A 22,928-nucleotide genomic window follows, 5' to 3' on the forward strand; every position below is an offset into this window, starting at 1 on the left:
TAGGGACCGCATACTTGTGATTGGGGGTATACGCTGCCCCAATACACAAAGTCCATCATGCACAGAGTTAATTACCCAAGCAACCTGGGAAGTGTTGTTTGCCCTTAGAGGTTTTTTGCCCTTGAAACTAAAGTCATGAGCCTGATATTCGTGGAAACCTCAAGAGTGATGGATTTTGAGCAACTGGGTATTTGGGAAGAGCTCTCTTCACAGCTATTCTCTAAGATTCTAAGAATCAGCATGGTTTTTTAAAGACTATTCAGAAATAATGAATTATTGCATAGTAATAGGAGTTATTTGAATGAAGGGCATATCATTTGAATAACTTGAAACTTCTCAGAGCGTAAATAGGCTAATAAGCATTGTAAATTTCCAAGAGGGAAATATAGTATATAGTCTATATAATAAACAGGATATTTTATCATGAAATTCTCATTTTTATTTATTTGCAAAGGTATAAATAATTATTGTGAAACTTCAAACAATATGTCACCATATAGAATAAAAAAGCAAAAGTCTTTCTAAGTTGCTCTATTTCCTGTAATACAACTCTTCTTCCAAGAAATAACCTCAGCTTAAAGTTTGGTGTGTTTCCTTCCAAAAAAAATTTTTTTTTTCCTAGATACTGCCAAAAGAGTTTTTTTTTTTTTTTAATTAACAATTATTCTCCCACTAGTAGTATAAGAGTATTTATTTCTTTACGCCCTTATGCCAGATATCATCAATTACTTAAATATTTTGGCTAACTTAAGGCTGAAAAATTTATTTCAAATGTCAGTGTTGAAGAATGATTATTTCATCATTGCTTTACAATGAAACATTATGGAGAGCCAAAATGTCTGTCGATAAATGAATGAGTAATTAAATTATAGATGCATCTGTGCTTTGTAGAAAAACATGGTTAGAAAAACAAAAGATTTACATATGCCGACATAAGAGGACCTTTATGAAAAGACCTCTATAACCTACTGTAAGTGAAAGAAATGAACAAATCAAGATTTTCCTCTTAGGTACGAAAAATAAGAACAGCCACCATCACCACAAATCCATAATGATTTGGATCTCAGTCATATGCACAAATGCTTAAATGTATTTTTGTTCATGGATACAAGTCCAGAGGAATAAACTCCATAGTTGAACAAGTAGTTACCTCTGGGGAAGAAATAAAAAGTATATTTTGGATGAGCATTTATTTCTTCTGTAATTTAAGTAATACAAAATCATTAATACCATATTTAATTGCTGTTCTAATCTTCATTTCCCAATTATCAATTAGGTTGTTTCTTCCCAATATGGGCCTTTGCATTTCTAGTACTGTAAATTGCTTTTTATATGCATTGCCTCTTTTCCCTCTGAGCTGTTTCTCTTTCTCTTTTTCTTTTTCTTTTTTGGCTTTTTAAAATTTGCCTTAAAGATTTGTACAGATCCTTTGTTTTTTTCCAGGTTTAGTTTTTTATTAGGACAAGTGTGTATATATTCTGTAACTTATTTCACTTGCAAATGTGAACAGTGAGGTATCTGCCTCTACAGAGGCCGCTCCTGAGGCCTGGTCACAACGTGCCACCATATGTGCAGCAACTCACCTGCCTTCTGGGCAGGGTGCAAAGCATCACTCTTGGGACCACCAGACAGGGTTTCCTCTGCAGCTTCTTAACCTCTTGCTCCCAGCGTTCGATTCTCACTTTCTTCTACTGCTCTCTCTTGGCAAAGTAATCAGGGCACATTGCCTTCTCGGAAGGATGCCAGTCATTAAGCACCATTTGGGAACCTTGTAACACTCATACCTGTCATAAGAGGTACCCCTAGGAGAATCTGGTACAACATATGGCTATGGATTCTGATTGTGCCAGAATTCCTCCTCTGCCTCCCTATGGCCTTTACCATATCCTTCTCATTCTTATGTTCTTCAAACTGAGTTCTCATCAAACAGGAAAAGTACCAGTATTTATCCCTATGGATGCACCAAGACTTGAAGTGAGTGGCACAGTGCCCGCTCATAAAGTCACAACAGCTTCTAAGGCTGCCAGCTGTGCACATCCTTTTTATATTTGAATATTTGCCCTTAACCTTGTTTTTTGTGTTTTGCTGTACAAATTTTAAAATTTGTGTGTAATAATATTTGTCTATCTTTTTAATGGCTTCTGATTTTGTGTTCAAAAGACAATTCTGTACCACAGGATGATAAAATATTCTCATACATTTTATCCCAATACTTTTATAGCTTTAAAAACATATAAATTCATAATCCACTTGGGATTGCTTTTTATGTTGATGCAAGAAAGAAATATAATTTACGTCCACCTTTTACTTCCCTCCACAACCTCCCCGTTACCCAAATGAATAAAACCGCTTTTCCCCATGGAGAATACCAAACTCTATTTATTATTATTAGTAGTAGTATTTTCATAACCCTACTTGAGAAACCATCTGAGCCTTCATTAATTCAGAATCTAATAATCTGATCCATGGGTGTTCTTCACTAAAATGACCATGAACCTGGGAAAGTAATTCAGGATTTGCATTCAGCATTCTACAAAAGCCTCTACAACTCTGGGAAACAGGAGTTTTAGAAACCAAAACTTTTGGTTCAAAAAATATATATAATCAAAACGTTGCTGAAAGAAATCAAAGAAGACCTAAATAAATGGAAAGACATTCCATGTTCATGGATTGGAAAACTAAATATTGTTAAGATGTCAATTCTACCCAAATTGATCTACAGTTTCAATGCAATATCAATCAAAATACCAACAACGTACTTTGCAGAAATGGAAAAGCTAGTTATCAAATTTAATTGAAGGAAAAGGGGTCTTGAATAGCCATCTTGAGAAACAGAACAATGAAATGGAAGGACTCACACTTCCCAACTTTAAAGCATCTTATACAGCCACAGTGTTCAAAACAGCATGATACTGGCATAAAGATGGATGTATTGATCAATGGAATCAAATTGAGAGTTCAGAAACAGACCCTCAGATCTATGGTCAATTGATTTTTGATAAGGCTCCCAAGTCCATTCAACTGAGACAGAACAGTCTCTTCAATAAACGGTGCTGGGAGAACTGGATATTCATAACAAAAAGAATGAACGAGGACCCTTATTTCATGCCCTATACAAAACTTAACTCAAGATGGATCAAAGACCTACATATAAGAACCAGTACCATAAAATTCCTAGGAGAAAATGTAGTGAAACATCTTCAAGATCTAGTGGTAGGAGGTAGTTTCTTAGATTTTATACCCAAAGCGCAAGCAACAAAAGAAAAAAATAGATAAATGGGAATGCCTCAAAATCAAATTCTTTAGTGCTTCAAAGAACTTTGTCAAAAAGGTGAAAAGGCAACTGACTCAATGGGAGAAAATATTTGGAAACCACAAATCTGATAAGGGTTTGATATGCAGAATATATAAAGAAATTCTATAACTGAACAATAAAAGGACAAACAATCCAATTGAAAAATAGGGAAAAGACATGAATAGACATTTTTTCCAAATAGGAAATACAGATGATTAAAAACAAATGAAAAAGATGCTCCATTTCACTAGTTATTAGGGAAATGCAAATTAAAACCACAATGAGATATCTCCTCCCACCTACTAGAATGGCCACTATTAAACAAACAGTAAACTACAAGTGTTGGAGAGGATGTAGAGAAACTGGAACAACTTATTTACTGCTGGTGTGGGAATGTAAAATGGTACAGCCACTATGAAGGATGGTTTGGTGGTCCTTCAGGAAGCTAAGTAAAGAGTTGCCTTATGACCCAGCAATCCCACTAGATCTGACAGCTGGGATGTGAACAGACATCTGCACACTGGTGTTCATAGCAGCATTATTCACAATTGCCAAAAGATGGAAACAACCCAAGTGTCCATCAACAGATGAATGGATAAACAAAATGTGGTATATACATATGATGGAATATTATTCAGCAGTAAGAAGGAATGAAGTCCCAAAACATGCAACAACATGGATGAGCCTTGAGGACATTAAATGAAATAAGACATACACAAAGCGAAAAATATTGTATGATCTTATCGATATGAGCTAATTATAATATGTAAACTCATAGCAGAAAATATAGAATATAAGTTACCAGGATATAGAATGAGGCTAAAGAATGGGGAGTAGTTGCATAATATGTGCAGAATGTTTAACTAGTTCGAACTCAAATGTTTGGAAATGGACAGGGGTGATGGTAGCACATTATTGTGAGAATAATTAACAGTGCTGAATTTTGTGTGAGTGTGATGGAAAGGGGAAGTTTAGAGTCACATATGTCACCAAAAGGAAAGCTGGAGGTTAACACATGGGAATGTATAATACAATGACTCTTGAGATACACAATGATTAACTGTACAAATATAAAAAAGTTCTTTCATGAACTATAGCAGGTATACAACACTATTACCAGGAGTTAATAATAGAGGGGAATATTAGAAAAATGTACCTATTGCAAACTATGAATTATAGTTAGTAATATTTTAATACAATTTCATCAACAGTAACAAATGTACCACACCAATACTAGGTGTCGACAATGGAGGAGATAAGGGGTATGGGATGTTTGGGTTTTCTTTTCTATTTTTATTTTTAATTTTTATTTTTGGAGTAATGAAAACATTCTAAAATTGATTGTGGTGATACATACACAACTGTGTGATAGTACTGTGAGCCATGGGTTGTATACTTTGGATGGATTTTATGGTATATGAATATATCTCAATAAAATTGCATTTTAAAAAAATAGAATCATTCTATAACTATATCCACAGCCATATCATCCTGGCAAAGTTTGACCAATCTCCAGTTATGTATCTGTTAACTGTTGAGGCTCATTTTCATTTATGGTCATGTAAAAAAAGTAATATATTTAATCATTACAAAATTACTGTGGGTTAGGGTTTATTAACCAAATTTAAGAAAGTTATCCATGTTCACAGCAATAATTGGTAGAGTCAATATTTGAATACAAACTATTTATGTTTTCCCTGCCTGTCAGTGTTTATTTCATTGTACCACACTGCCTACGTATCTGTAAAAATATAGTTCGTATTTGTGTTGATTGGTTAGTGATGCACTAATTCCAAGGAGAATGCAAAAATTTTTAATTAGTTTTTCCCCACCATATTTACTGTTTTAGCTTAAGAATGATCACATAAAACAGTCACATCAGAAATGACTACATGTATATGTGTGTGAATATATATCATCCCAACCATAAGTTTCCATGAAATAATATATGTGAATTTGTTTCAGACTAACTTTTTGGCAACTGTGGAATTTTCTATTCCAGTATAAACAAAATGTGATTTATTTGAGTATAGTTTGAGGAAAAGGAAACTGCTGGTTGTTAATAGAAAAGTGAGGTAAAGCAAATGTCAAAAAATTAAGTTTCTGCAAAAAGCCTTGGTAATGGGAAAGGAAGGTAATGAGGTAAATTTGGTCTGACTATAGCCCCCTGTGACTAGCTTTTGAGAGGAGGGTGAGAAAGTGCTAGGGGAACCCTGGGAAGACTGGAGTTAGGGCTCACCGTGGAACTTGAGGTACTGGCGTGAACCTTGCTCTCCCCCCGCCCAGTAATAAAGCTAAAACACACTGGGGATTAGGCAGACAAAATGCCTCTTGCCTTCATGAGTAAGTACTCACAATAAATAAAAACAATTACTTGGGCCTCTTTGAAATTGTGGGGCAATCATGAAAAGCTTCAAGTGAGCTAAGAGATAATAGTTAAAAAAATTCATGGTACTCTACCCACTATTCTTTTTAAAGTTCTATTAAAAATGATATTTTCTTGTTTTTTAATTTTTCTTAAATTATACTGTCTAATTGTTTTACTTGTGGGAAGATAGATGTATTTATAAAGGTTTTCCGTACATATTGCCTCTTTTAATCTTATTTTCCCCTGAAGATTTTAAGTTCTTCAATGTCAAATTGTTCTGCTATGGTGACTGCCAGAAACCTTACCCCCTAGAGTTGGGGAAAGCCTCTTTCAAATCTAAATCCAAGGGGTATCTTAGAAGGGAATAGAGAAAAAATAATTTTGGAAAAATTGGCTGGAGCAAGTCTATCTGTCAATTGCATATTCTTACCTTTTAACATGTAATTCAACCTGGCAGGCATATGGCAAATGCTTTTTCAGTGCACTCTACACACAATGCACAGAACCATTTCCAAATGGTGATTTCTGGTCCCTTCTTTTTGTCCCACCAGTTGTCCCTGTTGACTGAGTGTGCTGTGTAATTCTGACCCCTAGTGGCTGAGGTGGCTAGCCCTAGATACATTTCAATAATCATGTTCCATAAGGTACCATGCACCAAATTGCTAAACTGGCTGTTTTGTTTTGTTTGTTTTTGTTTTAATTTTCATATACATTTTCATTTCATATCTGACTTGAAGTCCATCCCCCCTTCACTGTTGCATCATGCAGGGTGCCCCTTTCCCCATCTCTTTGCAATACACAACCTATTCAATCAAAATTTGCTTCTACTCTGTATGATAGAGAATGGGACACAAGGTTTAATGCACTTAAGAATGGTTTAGGTTTTGTACCCAATCAGGAGTTCATCCGTCTCTATAGGAGGCTGACAATAATATCTATGTTATGATGCCAAGAGTCCAACATGTGCCAACTACATTTCCCAGGGTTTCCAATTTGAACTCAGGGTCACCTATTATTTCCACTAGATCTACTCCTGACAGTTGCATCTTGTACCCTAAAGCCTTTTTTCAAAATCCAAATATTTTACCTAGGTTGAGTTAATGTCTGTTATCAAGTAAGTATCTTTTAATGCTAATAAGTACCCTTAGCTATTTAATCTAATAGATAAAAATAATTAAGCCAGAGACTGAAGAAATACACATAGAACTGGGTCATTCTGAAAGAAGGAAAAAGAATATTCAGTAAGGTAAAATATAAAGCATGATGTATAACAGAATGCCTAACATTTAGACGTCATCATGGATGCCAACTGTATTTATTATACACACACACACTCCCACCCCCCCCCCACACACACACCCATACACATACACACCATGTTTTTTGGATTCAGTCTTTACAAATTTCTTGAAAGGAAAGCAGCGATATTCACCCCATTTTGCAATTATATAAAGTAAGGCAGCTTTAGGCTATGAACCTCACCTAAAGTTAGGGGCTGAAAGTAAAGTGCATGTTGTTTGATTAAAAGCCTAATGTCCTTTTTATACAGGATATATTGAGAGGGACAATTCTGTGGGGAACTTTGACAACCACTTTATTTCAGGAGGGCATCAAGCAGTTGAGAGGTAGGAGAAGGAACAGAAGAGTGGAAAGTGAAATGAAGAAACATGGAATAAACTGAATTATACCATCATCTTTCTAGTAGTTGGAAAGCCAACTGGATCTGCCCAGAACTCAAAGGCAAATGTGGAGTTTTTTGGGGATTTGAGAATGGGAACATTACTAGTTAATACAATAGAATTCAAGGAGTGGATTTTAGTTTGCTTTAGGATGTTATCATCATCAATAAATATTTAAGTACTTTGGTGTTTTAGGCACTGCGTTAAATAATAAAAATTATGATAAAATTAATAATATTTACTTTTATTGAAAGCTTAATATTTGCTGTAAATAAGAGATGCCATATAACCTAGAGTGACACTATAATATAGGTATTATTATTTCCTTTCCACAATGAAAAGTCGAGGTTTGGAAATATCAAAAAATTTGTCCAAGGTCTCATGCTTATAAACAATCCCAGAGTACTGTCAGTCCCATATCCTGTGTTCTTAACTTCAAAGACAAATATGTAAATAAGAGATGGTCCTTACTCCTTCTAAGGGCTTTTAAGACATACACAGAAAGTAATAACTAATCCATATATAAAGAAATTGAGAGGTAAAGTAGATGCAAGGTGAAAACAAGGAAGATCAAAACAGAGTAAAGTTAACTTGGATTTCAATGTGTAACAAAATTGTAACATTAAAACTGAATTGTATAAAAGGAGCTTTTTTCATCATCTCATTTTAATTACTGAGTCCAATCATATTGGGTTAATTTTTTAAAAAAATTAATTAGAGAAATTGTAGATTTACAGAAAAATTATGTAAGAATTACAGCATTCCCCTATACCCACTCACCCTGTTATTAACACTTTGCATTAGTGTGGTACTTCCGTTGCAATTTATGAAAGAATATTATAATTGTACTAGTAACCATAGTCCATTGTTACAAATGGGTTCACTGTATTTTACAGTACTGTTTTATCTCTTAATTTTTATTCTAGTAACATATATATGACCTAAAATTTCCTCTTTTAACCACATTCACATATATAATTCAGTGCTGTTAATTACACTCACAATGTTATAACACCACCACCATCCATTTCCAAAGCTTCACAATCAACCTCAATAGAAATTCTATACAGATTAAGCATTAACTCCCCGTTCCCCACCTCCAACCCAGTCCCTGTTAGCCTATACTCTAGATTCTAACTCCATTAGTTTACTTATTCTAATGATTTCATATCACTGAGATCACACAATATTTGTCTGTTTGTGTCTTACTTTTTTCATTCAACTTAATGTCTTCAGGTTCAGCCTTGTCACATGAACAGAACTGCATTTCCTTTTAATGCTAATATTCCATTGTATGTATATACATTTTGTTTACCCATTCATCAGTTGATGGACACTTGGGTGGCTTCCATTTTTTGGCAATTGTGAATAATGCTACTATGAACATAAGCGTGAAATATCTGTTCAAGTCCCTGCTTTCAGTTCTTTTGGGTATATAACAAATAGTAGGATTGCTAGATCATATGGTAATTCTTAGCTTTCTGAGGAACTGCCAAAGTGTCTTCTATAGCAACTACACCATTTTACATTTCCACAAGCCATGAATGTGTGATCCTATTTCTCCATATCCTCTCCAACACTGTACTTTTCTATTTTTTTAATAGTAGTCATTAAAGTAGGTGTGAAATGTTATCTCATTATGGTTTCGATTTACATTTCCCTAACAGCTAATGATGTTAAGCATCTTTTCATGTGCTTTTTAGCCATTTGTTTTCCTCTTTAGAGAAATGTCTATTCAAGTATTTTGCCCATTTTTAAAACTGGGTTCTTTTATATTTTTATTGTCTAGATGTAGGATTCATTTTATATTCTGGTTACTAAATCCTCTTCATATATGTGGTTTCCAAATGTTGTCTCCCATTGAGTAGGAGTATCACTTTTGTGATACCAAGTCCTCAGATTCCCTAAAGTTTTAGTTTTGAAATGTTCCCTTTTAACTATTTTAATGCTTGATTGAGTTTTGGGTGTGTGTAAGAAACCATGGCCTAAGACAAGATCCTGAAGATGCTTCCCTATATTTTCTTCTAGGAGTTTTATACTCCTGGTTCTTACATTTAGGTCTTTGATGCATTTTGAGTTAAATTTTATATATGGTATGAGATAGGGATCCTCTTTCATTCTTTTACTTCATGGATATCCAGTTCTCCCAGCAACATTTTTTGAAGACACTATTTTTTTCTCAATTGAGTGGACTTAGAAACCTTGTCAAAAATCAACTGGCCATAGATGTGAAGGTCTATTTCTGAACTCTTAATTTGATTCCATTGATCTATATATCTATCCTTACGCCAGACTAAGCTGTTATGGCCACTGCACATTTGTAATAAGCTTTAAAGTCAACTTCTAACTTCTAACTTCATTCTTCTTTTTCAAGGTGGTTTTGGCAATTCAAGGCCCCTTACTCTTCCAGATAAATTTTGTAATTGGCTTTTCCATTTCTGCAAAGTAGGCTGTTGGAATATTGATTGGGATTGTACTGAATCTGTAAATAATTTGGGTAGAATTGACATTTTAACAATATTAGTCTTCCAATCCATGAGCATGTACTGTCCTTCCATTTATTTAGATCTTCCTTGATTTTCTTTAGCAAAGTTTTATAGTTTTTCATGTACAAGCCTTTACATCCTTGGTTAAATTTATTCCTAGATATTTGATTCATTTAGTTGCTATTGTAAATGGATTTTTTTTCTTAATTTCCCCCTCAGATTGTACATTACTAATGTGTAGAAACACTACTAATTTTTGTGTATTGATCTTGTACCCTGCCACTTTGCTGAGTTTATTTATTAGCTCTACTTGCTTTGTGATAGATTTGTCATGACTTTCTCTCTATCAGATCATGTCATGTACAAAGACTGAAAGTTTTACTACTTCTTTTTCAATTTGGATGCCTTTTATTTCTTTTTCTTTCCTAACTGCTCTGGTTAGAACTTCCAGTACAATGCTGAATAACAGTGTTGACAGTGGGCATCCTTGTCTTGTTCCTTGATCTTAGAGGTAAAACTTTGTGTGTGTTTTTCATACAAGCTCTTTATTATGTTGAGGAAGTTTCCTTCTTTTCCTGTTGTTGTAAGTGTTTTTATCAAGAAAGGATGCTGGATTTTGTGAAATACCCTTTCTGCATCAATTGAGATAATCATTTTCTTTTCCCCTTCATTTGTTTATGTGGTGTATTATATTAATCGATTTTCTTGTATTGAATCACCCTTGCATACCTGGGATAAAACCAACTTGATCATGGTACATAATTATTTTAATGTGCTGTTGGATTCAATTTGCAAGTATATTGTTGAGGATGTTTGTATCTATATTCATAAGAGAAACTGGTCTGTAATTTCATTTTCTTATAGTGTCTTTATCTGGCTTTGGTATTAAGGTGATGTTAGCCTCATAGAATAAGGTAAGTAGTGCTCCCTCCTATTCAATTTTTTGGCAGAATTTGAGCAGGATTTCTTTTAATTCTTCTTGGAATGATTGGTAGAATTCGCCTGTGAAGCCATCTTGTCCTGGGCTTTTCTTTGTTGGGAGGTTTTACATGAATAATTTAATCTCTTTACTTGTAATTGGTCTGTTGCGATTCATCTCTGCTATAGTCAGTGAAGGTTGTTTGTTTCTAGGAATTTGTCCATTTCATCTAGGTTGACTTATTTGTTGGCAAACAGTTGTTCATAGCATCCTCTTATAATCCTTTTTATTTTGGTGGAATCAATAGTAATGTTCCCTTTCTCATTTCTGATTTTATTTATTTGCATCATTTCTCTTTTTCTCTTTGTCAGTCTAGCTAAGGGTTTGTCAATTTTATTGCTCTATTCAGAGAACCAACTTTTGGTTTTGTCAATGTTCTCTATTTTTTTATTTTTTATCCTCTATTTTATTTATTTCTGCTCTAATCTTTCTTTCTTTCCTTCAGCTTGTTTTGGGATTAGTTTGCTGTTCTTTTTCTAGTTCCTCTGGTTGTGCAGTTAGGTCTTTGATTTGTGCTTTTTCTTCTTTTTTAATGTAAACATTTAGTGCTGTAAATTTCCCTGTTAGCACTGCCTTCACTACATCTCATACATTTTGATATGTTGTGTTCTTATTTTAATTCATCTCAAGATATTTACTGATGTCCTTTGTAATTTCTTCTTTGACCCACTGATTGTTTAAGAGTGTATTATTTAACTTCCATATATTTGTGGATTTTCTGTTTCTTTGCCTATTATTGATTTCCAGCTTCATTGCATTATGGTTAGAGAAGATGCTTTACATAATTTCAATCTTTAAATATATTGAGACTTGTTTTGTGACCCACTTTGTTATCTATTCTGGAGAATGATCCTTGGACACTTGAGAAGAATGTATATACTGCAGTTTGGGGGTGCAGTGTTTAATATATGTCTGTTAGGTCTAGTTCATTTATCATATTATTCATGTTTCCTTATTCGTCTTCTGTATAGATGTTCTATCTATTGATGGGAGTGCTGTATTGAAGTCTCCAACTATTATTGCAGAGGTCTCTGTATCTCCCCTCAGTTTTGCTAGTGTTTGCACCCCATGTATTTTGGATCACCATGGCATAAATATTCATAATTATTATTCCTTGTTGTATTGTCCCTTTTATTAATATATAGTATCCTCCTTTGTCTCTTATAAGAGGTTTTGACTTAAAATCTAATCTGTCCCATATTAGTACAGCTACTCAGGTGTTTTTTTGTTGTTGTTACTATTCATGTGGAATATCATTTTCTTTCCTTTCAATGTCAACCTATTTCTGTCTTTGGGCTAAAATGAGTATTTTGTAGTTGGATCATGTTTTTAAATCCATTCTGCCAATCTGTGTCTTTTGATTGGGGATTTTAAGCAATGACATTCAGTGTTATTACTGTAAAGGCTGTACTTAGTTCAGCCATTTTGTCCTCTGGTTTTTGTATGTCATATCTTTTCTGTGTGTCTCTTTCCCTTTATTACAAACTCCTTTTCTGTATAGTTGATCTTTTGTGATGTATCGGACTGATTCCTTTCTCATTTCTTTTTCTATAAATTTTAAAAATACTTTCTTTGTGGTTTTCCTGGTGTTTTATTGCACATCTTACATCTGTAGGCAACTAATTTGAAAAGATACCAACTTAGCTTCAACAGGATACATGTTCTCTGCTCCCATATCCTCCTGTTTCCCCTCTTCATGTTGTTTTTGTCACACATTACCTATTTATATAGGCATGTCCATTATTAGGTAATATGCCCTTTTTTAGTTCAATTGTATGCTGACTCTTATTCAAATTAAAGAGTAGAGTTATTTATTGAGGACACAGTACTATTGGGTTTTGCATTTATCCTCTTATTTATCTGTACTGAAGATCTTCATTTCTTCACACCACTCTAAGCCAGTCCTTCCTGTCTTTTCTTTTCAACCTGCAGAACTCCTTTTAATTATTCCTATAGGGCAGTCTTTCATTGATGCACTCTCTCAGTTTTTGTGCATCTGTGTATATTTTAAACACCCTCTCATTTTGAAGGACAGTTTTGCTGGATAAAGAATCAGGTCTGGCAGTTTTTCTCTTTTTGTACCTTCAATATATTATACTGCTGCCTTTTCCCCTCCATGGCTTCTGAAGGGAAATCAGAACTTATTCTTATCGAGGATCCTTTGTATGTAAAGATTCACTTTCCCTTGCTGCTTTCAGAATTTTCTCTTTAACTTTGGCATTTGACATTTTGATTAGTATATGTCTCAGAGTGGGTATATTGGGATTTATTCTGCTTGGAGTATGTTGCACTTCTTGGCCATATAGATTTATGCTTTTCAAAAGAGTTGGGAAATCTTTGCCCATTTTTATCTCAAATATTCTTTCTGTCCCTTTCCTTTCTCTTCTCCTTCTAGGATACGCATGATGCATATATTTGTATTCTTCATGCTATCATTCAAATCCCTGAGATATTGCTTAGGTTTTTCTTTTCTTTCCTCTATCTGCTCTCTTGACTGTATGATTTTGATTGTACTGTCTTTTAGTTCACTGATTCCTTCTTCTTTTCAAATCTGCTGTTGTATGCCTCTAGTACATTTTTAATATCCATTGTTGTGCCTTTCTTCTCAATAATTTATCTTTCTTTTTACAGTTTCAAATTCTCTTCATGTTCACACATTGTCTTAATATCCTTTAGATCTATATCCATATTCTCCTTCATCTCCTTAAACTGTTTTAGGAGATTTGCCTCAAACTTTTTGACCAGCCGTTCCAAATTCTGTGTCTCCTCTGAAGTTTTTTATCTTGAATGAGCCAAGACTGTTAGTATGACTTGTAATTTTTTGGTAATGGCTGGACATCTTGTTATTTTGATGTGTTAATTCTGAAGGTCAGTTTCTCCCTCTTGCCTAGGCTTTTATTGCTGATTGTGTTAAGGCTCTTCTTTGATGCTTTGTCCAACTTATTCTGGACCTTTAGAGTAGCCTGTGTTCAACTCTTCAGATTTTCTCAGCTCTTCTTCACATGATGCTTGCCCTTGGATATGCAGTGCAATTTTTAAGATACCACCCTTTGTGCAATTGTTTTACCTCCAGGAGAAAGCTTCCTTTCCTCTGTTCCTTCTCCAGGAATCTTTATCTGTTCTGCTTTTGTGTAGAATTTTCAAGTCGTATGCCTTGTTTAAATTTTCTCACTCACTCAGTGCCCTCTTTTCCTTACACTTTTGAGTTATGGGAACTATACTATCTTATGTATTCAGCCCCCTCCCCCTTTGTTTTTATTCTGTGAGGTTTTCTGCCTCTGATTTCTTCCCCATTAAGGTATCTCATCCAGGCATCCCAGGTGGGGCCAATCCATAAAGGTCTATTTTGTGTTTATGTGGTTCAACCAACAGAGACTGGACAGACTGTGTACAGCTCTTTCCAACAGTTCCATTGCAATCTCTCTCTTTCCCACCCACCCCCGCCTCCCACTGGAAGCACTTTTGTATGTGGACCTCCTCAGCTGCTTGTGTTCTATCCTGGGTCTCTCTGGACTTGTGTCCTGTGCCTGGATATGCATGGGGTTCTAACTCACTGCTCTGGATATGTAATCTGCATCCATGGCAGGAGGGACATGGGTTGTCCTATCTCTGTGCTACTCCCAAGCTGTGTGGGACCAAGTGAGGGGGAGAGGTCCAGACTGGAGGATCCAGGATGGAAATCTCCCACCTAATCTTGGAAATTCTTTCTCCTTATTCAATTCTGCATTTTTGGAGTCCTTCTCCAGTCTCTATCTTCCTCTAGAATTCTGTGCAAGTGGAGTATTTCCTTTTATTAGTTGATTCTAAAGGAAAACTTTTCCAGGGGATGTCCTATGCCATCATGTTGATGATATCTCCAACAGATTTTTGTCTTGGGTTAAATTTTTAAAAGAACTGGTTAAAGAGATTATCTAAGGATTATTTACTATCCATATGAGATATATGGAGAATTCCTTCACTCTGTGACATCATGATTCAGGTATGTACTTGGACAGGAAAGTCATATAGTATTTATCTATGACCACTTGGTGGGTGGAGCTTAGAAAGAGATTGTCATATGATCTTCCTGAGGAGAAAGAGGAGGAGATGAGGAAAGTCCAGTGTGAAAGAATTTCCAATGACCACTTTTCATTACTTTAAGCAACTAGGTGTGGGAACAATTAAAGAAACAAACCAAAAAATATAATTTAATGTACTCAACCATTTCTAAATCACGCTGCTTGAATATTAAATTTTTACTTGGAAATTCACTTGAGTCTTAAGGATCTAGGAATGAAATCAAGCAGGTTTTTCTAACCTTGAGCAGGTCAACAGCATAAGTTTGATGTTCTGTTCTTGAAGAAAGTCCTTGGTTTCTTTGTTTGAATTTAGCTATATTAACTGTTCTCTAAATTAAGAATATCTAGATTCAAATAAGATTAGAGTGTTAGGAAACTCTTGGATTCCATTTGAAGATTTATAATCATGTATTCCCTCAATGGAGCAGTTCCTCTGCAGCTTGGAAAGTCAAAGATGCAAGCAAAATTAGATATTTATATTCTAACATCTTGAACTTCATATTCATGATTCATGTTGAATATGTGTCTTGATTACTTAGAGACTTCATCTTCTCATTTGTTAACTAGGATGAGTTACTTCAGCAGGGTCTTTGTGAGGAACAAATGAAATAAACATAAGAAGCCAATTGTCCTAATACTATTTGAGTCTTGATTCTTATGTAGGTCCTTTACTCTACTTCGCAGGCCCATAACCTGTTTGTCCCCACACTGAACAGCTTCTGAATGATATATATATTCTTTGTGTTTGTTGTTGTCATTGCATACAGTGCTTTTATAATTTTTGACATCCCCACTGCTATCAGTTTGTCTTTTTCTTGTTTGTTTGTGTGCCTGTTAATGCCCTCCCTTCTGTTTAATTAGCCACTTCTAATCTTCAAAAGGTCTAAGGAACAAGTTGTATACACCTGTTGAAATTGCCTTTGAAATAATGAGAAATTAAGGAGAAGATGGAGTGCATTTGTGGATTTCTGTGGGTGGGCTTTGGGGCACTTGTTTTGGACACTAATAATAATTTTGGCTAATCTTTAGTAAGCCTTTCCCAGTGCCAAATACTCTGCTAGGCATGCTACTTACATTTTCTCGCTAAGAAGCATCTTATTATTAGTTATTTTCTTTTTCCTTACATGCTTCTTGGAGGACAGGGATTGAATATTGTCAATCTTTGACTCCCAGTGTGGAACAAAACTGTTACACAGAATCCATTCCACAAACATTTCTCATATACACAAATGACTGCAACTTGGAATTCCAGAGTAGGAGGCCACATCTGTACCTGGTTGGGCATCTTATCCAAAATGCTATCATTGATCACCCCAGCTGTGAAACAGCTTTGATGTGTTTCTCTATGACCCATAGTTGTGCTTGTACCAATTCAGCAACGGAAAATGTAATAAATTAAAATGCTGTATGTAAGCTATTTATATAGTGTATCAATCTTTCTTTCTTTGCCTCTTTCAGGTACTCTAACATTATCTATCCAGTCATTTGTGCTAGCAACACAAATTTAGTGGAAACCAACCTACTCATTAGTAAGAATTCCTTTGTGAAACCAATGATCATCAACATTAATAGAAATTAAGTCAGAAGCTATGAAGCGAAATGACACACCAATACCGCAACCTAAGAAAAAGAACTCCTAGTATGCCCTCCCTTCCATTTAATTAACCACTGGTAACTTCATGCCAACAACTTCCCTTATGTCAGGAATAAATGCAAGGTTAGACGAAGAATACTGGGGAAAATGCTAGAAGATGAATGTACAGAAGTCTCTTCTTTGTAAGAGGAGCCCCTCCTACCTTTGAGAATCTTGAGGATAGGAAATAAGTCTTTTCAAATGTTTTGAATTTTCATCCAGGGTAATCTGGAATGTGGTGAATCTCTGACGTACAGGCAACAAGGATCAGAGGATCTGGATGGCACACAATTCAACTGAATGCACAAGCGCCAGGGCACTGCTGTTTGAATCCAGGACTCCTACTACATGCCTAGTGCTACTTCAACTCTGTGGCAGATACAAAACCTCCCCTCTCCTAACTGATAATCTCTACAGATGAGACTAATGCAAACGAAAAATTGTCAAGCACTATGTATAGAGTGTAATGTAAATGGTAAACTGTCACTATAAACTGTCAAAAGATAATAAAAAGGATAGGTACTCTGCTCTGTCAAAAATAAACATCACTTTGAGTTATTAGGGAAGCATTCGGAAGGAATTCACACGTTGGGATTTTAAAGCCAGAAAGGAAGTTAGAAATCAGCCAGACAAATGCTTTTTATACATTTTCTTATAAGTGAAATGTATCTTTAAATAAACTCTACAGCAGAAGCTCTAGCATACAACTGTTAATAAAGTAGAACTGTCTGGTTGAAGTTACAGGAGGGATTGTGATTCCCAATAGCCCACAACAACCTCCTCATGCCCCACAACTTTCTTAGGACATCTTGATGGCACCTCGGAGTCTTCTTGAATCTAGTTTGAAAATCCCTGAAAATAAAAGCTGGAAATATATCCAGTTACAACTAACAGTACACATGGCCAAAATAACTTTACAAGGGAGGTAAATTTTATCCCTTAAAAATAAGTCTGAAATATCACTGGTTTTGATTCAGATGTTTAACAGCTTCATCAGCAATGCAAGGTCTCTGCTTTATTTTTGTGTTATTATCAGGTTGGGTTTCTTTTTTATACTTGTCTCATTGTTACAAGATGGCTAGAGCAGCTCAAGATAACATCTGCCTTTAAGACAAGAAGAGGGGGAAAGTGGCAATGACAGATAGACAATTGTCTTTTTGTCTCAAAAAAAAAAAAAAAAAAAGCAAAAGAAGAATCCCTTTAACACCTAGCAAATGTCTGCTTATGTCTCATTAGTCATAATTGTCACATGACCATCTCTGCCTACCAAGATATCTGGGAAAAAGGTATCTCACCTGGTACTGGGAATATTATAGTCCTGAGCCAAAGTGGGGTTTTATTTTCCAGCGGGAAGAGGGTTGATGTTCAACTAACAGTGTCTGCCACTGTATATACCTAGCCACAAGTCTCCATTCTATAATTCGTTCTTTGCCTTGGTTAACATCACCAGTAAACTGACATTGAGGCTTGTGCCCACAGTCTCAAACTGGACCTTGACAGATGCATCAAATTTGGAAAAGTAGAGAAACAAGGAGAGAATATTATAGTGTGTTGTGGATTGAATTATGTACACCAGAAAAAACATAATCTTAATCTATTCTTGTAGGTGTGAACCCATAGTAAATAGTACCTTTTGATGAGATTATTCTTAGTTACGGTGTGGCCAACTGAATCAGGATGAGTCTTAATTCTATTACTGGAGGACATATAGAGAAGGCCACAGAAAGAAACCACAGGAAAAGCAAGAAGCTGGAAGTCAATGGAACTTGGAAGAGAAAGGGGAAGACGTCACCATGTGCCTTGTCATGTGAAAGAAAAGCCAAGGAACCCAAAGATTACTGGTCAGCCAGAAGATACCAACTCAGGAGGAAGCAAGGCTTCTAGCCTCTGAAACCATGTGCCAATAAATTTCTGTTTTAAGCCAACCCATTGCATGGTATTTGGTTTAGCGAATAGGAAACTAAACAAAGTAGAAAGATAGAGGTCAAATGCATGGAACTGAACTTACTGTCCTGAATGCCTTCAAATCCAATGACATAGTTTCATTTTTAGTTCCTATTTTAAAATCAAACCTCTATTCCACATTCCATGTGTATTTGAATATAATAATTCTTCAATATTTTCTAACTGTAAGTCTGTTAGTATTATAAAAACCCTTTTTTTGTCACCTCTAATTATTTTACTTGGCTGAGATATTTTTCTCCTTTGATAGTGACTGTGTGAATTTATTTGCTTTAATACTAAGTGTGCTGGTTTGAATGTATTATGTCCCCCAGAAAAAGCCATATTCTTTGATGCAATCTTGTGGGGCAGACATATTAGTGGGGATTAAGTTGGAACATTTGGATTAGGTTGTTGCATAGAAATGTGCCCCACCCAACTGTAGGTGATAACTCTGATGAGATATTTCCATGGAGGCATGGCCCCACCCATTCAGGGTGGGCCTTGATCAATGGAACCATGTAACTGGGCTGACAAACAGAAGAAACTCAGTGCAGCTGCAGCTGTGAGTGACATTTTGAAGAGGAGCTACAGCCAAGAGGGACACTTTGAAGAAAGTACAGGAACTGCAGATGAGAGACAGTTTGAAAACGGCCGTTGAAAGCAGACTATTGCTCCGGAGAAGCTGAGAGAGGACAAATACCCCAAGTGCAACTAAGAGTGACATTTTTGAGGAACTGAAGCCTAGAGAAGAATGCCCTGGGAGAAAGCCATTTTGAAACCAGAACTTTGGAGCAGATGCCAGCCACGTGCCTTCCCAGCTAACAGGTTTTCTGGACACCATTGGCCATCCTCCAGTGAAGGTACCCAATTGCTGATGTGTTACCTTGGACACTTTATGGCCTTAAGACTGTAACTGTGTAACCAAATAAACCCCCTTTTTATAAAAGCCAATCCATCTCTGGTGTTTTGCATTCTGGCAGCATTAGCAAACTAGAACACTAAGGTTAACCAAATTAGAGAATTACTAATCAGACCGTTACTTTTCTAATGCCAAATTTCAGCTACGTAGCCTACTAGATGTATACTTATACTGCTGCAACTCAGTGCCATCATCTGTAAGATGGAGGCAATCATTAGTACCTCCCTCCTAGGGCTGCTCTGAATCATACCTGAGTAACTGCAGATATGGCCCTAGGAAGCGTGCCCAGCACACACTGACACTCACCAAGTGTTGGCTATTATTCCTGGATGGTGAGCTCCTGGTGTGCTAGACTTCTCTTTTCTTAAATCTTTTGATGGGAATTATCGCTGTTGATATAACACTTTCTATGGGAACACTCTAAAGCTCACAAAATTTATATATAGCAATTATATCTTGAAAACATCAGCCATTTTTATGTTTCAAAATTACAAGTTTATAAGCATTTACCAAACCCAGCCAATTTTATATGGTTATTTAGTTCTATTTAGTCCCACCTTCAATATATAGCAATTATGTCTGATTCTTATACCTCTTACCCTCACTGACAAGTAGTTCCTTTCTCCTGCTTCATTTTACCTTCATTGAAAAAAGACATGAGATGAACAAATTCTTACTAAAATCTCACTGGCCTACTAGAGCACTCCATTCGTATTTCAGTAGGAAGTTTCAGGAATCAGAATATCTTAGAAAAGATAATGACCAGGTGTGGAATATCAGGCAATAGAAAAAGAATAGATGAGAATGGCTTTTCTAGTTTTTCCCTATTCCTATTATTTGGATAATTATGTATTAACTACATATATACATATCTGACTGTTTTCCTATCTAAATGTTCAAAAGACACCTATCATGAAAGAATGAAGGTGGGACTAAATAGAACTAAATAACCATATAAAATTGGCTGGGTTTGGTAAATACTTATAAACTTGTAATTTTGAAACATAACAAAAATGGCTGATGTTTTCAAGCATTGAGATTTTGTTCATTAGAACTATAAAAAGGAAGGTATTATATACCTGCCTTACAGGTTTGACTCTTCAATCCTCCTTGTTTCCTTGACTTAGCTACAACTCATCAGGGCTTCACCTAGATGGAGGTCAAGGCAAGTGTACCTGGAGCCTGCAGGCACCTCTTGCCCTTGAGCAATGATGTATTCTGACAAGGAAGATCTGATTTTGTTTTTCAATACAAATCAAGCCATAGACCTTTAAATTCTAGTTAAGTGGTATCAATAACTTTCTTTTTTTTTTTGGTAATGTATCAACTTATTTAAGCTGACCGTGTTTTCCAAAATTGACTTCTCTACATTTCTCTGATAAGGTTTGGCCGTAAGAGAAAGTTGCATGAGATCAGCAGAAATTAGCAGAAGCCAGGTCTACTCTTGGGAGTTGGGGGTGGGTTAGGCACTGTTGTAGCTGCCTCAAGTTTTTGCAGTTCTGTTGGCTCACCTTGCTGGTGAGAAAAGCAATAGGACATATACCTCCTCCTGCTACCACAGAATCTCTGCCTTCAGTTTTCCACGTTCTGGGACAGGTGAGAATATAGCTCCACCGCAAGGGTACCAGCTTTTCCTGCAGGTCCCCACAGCAGTGAGGTTGAGGGTCTGGAGATGGGGAGAAGCCAACATAGTTCCAGTAAGAGATAGACGTAGACTGCAGTTGTCCCTGATCCCTTCCACTTCACATTCATCTTTCCTTTCCAACTGCCAGTTCTATGACTTCAGGCTCAGAGCCAGAAGCCAAAGGAGCAGAAAAAGCAGCTGAACCAATGTCGCTTTACCAGCTCTCTGAGAAAAGTGAAATTCCTTTAGTAAGTACCTTATTCTCTTCATTCCTAGTGGCTCTGTTTCTCAGATTGAAGCTGGACTGACACACCTTTTAACGTGCATTCCCTTTTCAACATAGAAAGTAGTCAAAATTTCTAATTACAAGTTATTCAGCACTTTTCCTGGTCACTTCCCTCCTTCCTTAGATCATGTCTCCCCTCTGCATTCTTTCTCATCTAGATTTTTTTGTGCCAATGTATTTATTTTTGTGATAACACAACTTTTTGCTTTTCATTCTACAATGACCCATCCATCTTTCTCTTATTTTAGCAAATATTTACCTTAAGAATTATTACATGGATTATTTTTCTTTTCCTAGAAGTATTAAAAGAGAAACATACTAGCTGGCCTTAGAGATCTGAAGGAAGTGGTAGGGTACAAACAGATTTAGCAGAAGACTGAGATGCCCTTGTCACCAGAAGATACAGAATACTCTACCTTGTAGCTTCTGAACACTATGAGGATCTAAGTCAGCTGCTGAAGATCATGGAAAAACTTCTATTGGGGACTTTATTACATATTGTTTAGTATCTTATAGAAGTTATGGCTTTTCTTTGATTATAGATTTGGGTTTCCAGATCCCAGTGGAGAAAGAAGAAAGGAGGACAGCTAAACTGTAAAGACAGCAGCCATAACAAGCCAATGACTTGGATGCGTAGCACTGGGGAAAAGATGTTGAATTCTGGAGGAATGCAGCGACAGTGTTTTACAGTGTCTCTGTGGCTTAATGCCTAAATTAGGGGGAGTGTTGGGAGAAACAGGGGCATGGAGGAGGCTGAGAGATTGGGAGCAGTTTAAAGCACATCCAGGGGGATTTAAGCATTAATCAACACTTCAAATATTTTCATTGTGATTTAAATAAAGATCATGTAATATGCTATCTATGTTTATGAATGCCATTTTTTCATCTTCCAAAGATGCCGAAAGGGAGCATCTGCATTGTATGGTGTACTTAGGCAATCCTCTGCTGTCCTTTCTGCCATCACTATCTTATGGCCATCTAAATGGACATTTCTTGTTTGCATTCCATGGTTTCTTATGCTATAGCCACCAATGATAAATATATTTTTTCAATTAGTATTACAGTTATACAGAACTATCAGACCAAAAATACTACTGTACTGTGACCCAGATTATAGAGGGAAAATGCAAGCAATGCTCTATGTATGAATGTGTATGCGTGTGTACGTATGGATGGATGTAAGTATGTATGTATGTATTCGCTGGCTCACATATTGCCATAACTCCTCCATCTCAGTCTCTGTCATTGGCCCAATAGGGTTTTTTCCAGAAGACAGTCTAAGGCTCAGTGTCACACCAATTACTCACAAATCCTTCACAGTATTCTCTAACTATTGTACTCTACCTGAATCTCAACTATTTCCTTCCTATGCATGTGTTTTCCCCTGTGAGTGTAATTTCTAAGGGCTTTAAGACTGAATCTTCTCCACAAACATTTAGGATTCTTAGTCCTGGTCATAGGAAGGGAACACATGAAACAAGCAAAGATAATCAGAATTTGTTCCTAGGATTTTCTTAATTAAAAATGGCAGAGAAAAGTTCTTAAGCCTTTCTGGTTTGGAAATAAAGAGATATCTGTAGCTGAGTCTCTGATGATGCAGAGAAAGCCCATAAACCCGACAGAAAAATCCAAACAAAGTTTGAGAGAATCAGTGATT

At 35.9% G+C, this 22,928-nt stretch overlaps 1 pseudogene; it reads right to left on the bottom strand.

Annotated features, from left to right (window-relative positions):
• Positions 1-1,524: 1,524 nt before the first annotated feature.
• LOC119511547 lies at positions 1,525-2,008 on the bottom strand (annotated as a pseudogene).
• Between the last annotated feature and the right edge of the window lie 20,920 nt (positions 2,009-22,928).

The sequence above is a fragment of the Choloepus didactylus genome, chromosome 16, assembly GCF_015220235.1.
Source record: "Choloepus didactylus isolate mChoDid1 chromosome 16, mChoDid1.pri, whole genome shotgun sequence".
In the NCBI taxonomy this organism is placed as follows: domain Eukaryota; kingdom Metazoa; phylum Chordata; class Mammalia; order Pilosa; family Megalonychidae; genus Choloepus; species Choloepus didactylus.